This window comes from Hordeum vulgare, chromosome 1H, assembly GCF_904849725.1.
Source record: "Hordeum vulgare subsp. vulgare chromosome 1H, MorexV3_pseudomolecules_assembly, whole genome shotgun sequence".
In the NCBI taxonomy this organism is placed as follows: domain Eukaryota; kingdom Viridiplantae; phylum Streptophyta; class Magnoliopsida; order Poales; family Poaceae; genus Hordeum; species Hordeum vulgare.
The window spans coordinates 22,745,123-22,746,143 of record NC_058518.1 but is presented as its reverse complement, the minus strand read 5'-3'; positions in this window follow the sequence as shown (position 1 = coordinate 22,746,143).

Sequence of the window (1,021 nt, the reverse complement as noted above, 5' to 3'; positions counted from 1 at the left end):
TATAATTGCATCAGGAGGGTAAACGTCCCACAGCTCATCCCTCGAGAGCTTTCTTTGATAATTAAGGCTGCTCATAGTGAAGAGTAACATATAGTAGTATCATGCATATGTTACTATTGTTTGATACTATCTTCATAGTGCGTAGTATCATAAACTAGTATCATAGGTGATCTCATTTATTGACATGCATGCCACATAGTAGCATAACATTTAACATGTTACGGTATCTACCTATGTTATTCTAATCCTCTCTCTTCTTTAATTACTTGCCACATCATTAGTCCGAAGACTATGTTACTAGCTATGATACCCCCACTATGGCCAGCCTAACCGGTAACCCGTAAGAGATTTCCTTTTGTGTAAAAAATGGAATAAATGAATGGGCCTAGGGATGCCCATCATCCAGGAGGGAGGGTCTGGCTTGCGACATCACCTTCACTCGGTCCATATGCACCACACAAGAGCTTGTTCTCTCCTTCACCATTTCTTCACATCTCTATACCTATATATGCAAGAAGCAGTTGCCCATCATGATAGCTTTATTGATTTGCTGCCACACCAAGCCAAATCCAATCCAGTAGATCGACGCCCAGTTCGATTCTGTTGCGGCTGGCCGGAGGTGCTACTGTTGCTAGCAGCGTGTTATATTTTTGGGCGTCTGCTGGAGATGCTCGGCTGTAAAAAAAAATTAGCGCGCGGCTCGGATTTGTTGAAGATGCTCTAAGTTCGATGGAAAAAAAAGAGCGCTCTTTTTTTTTGGAGGGTTAACGCTCCTTTTGTGTGTTTGTTTCCCCAATGGGATGGATCGATGGATTTGCGCGCACGATAGTCAAGTCGATCATACTGCTACGTACGTTAAGTGGATAGTTCGATGGCGACGGAATCCCCGGCCGCGGACGCACACAAGGATCGTTCCTCCACAGGAAGGAGCACGGCGGCGGGATCTGAACGACCTCACCTACGTCCAACCCAACACCCGGCCGCCCTCCTCTCCAATTAAACCCCCCACACACCCACAGAA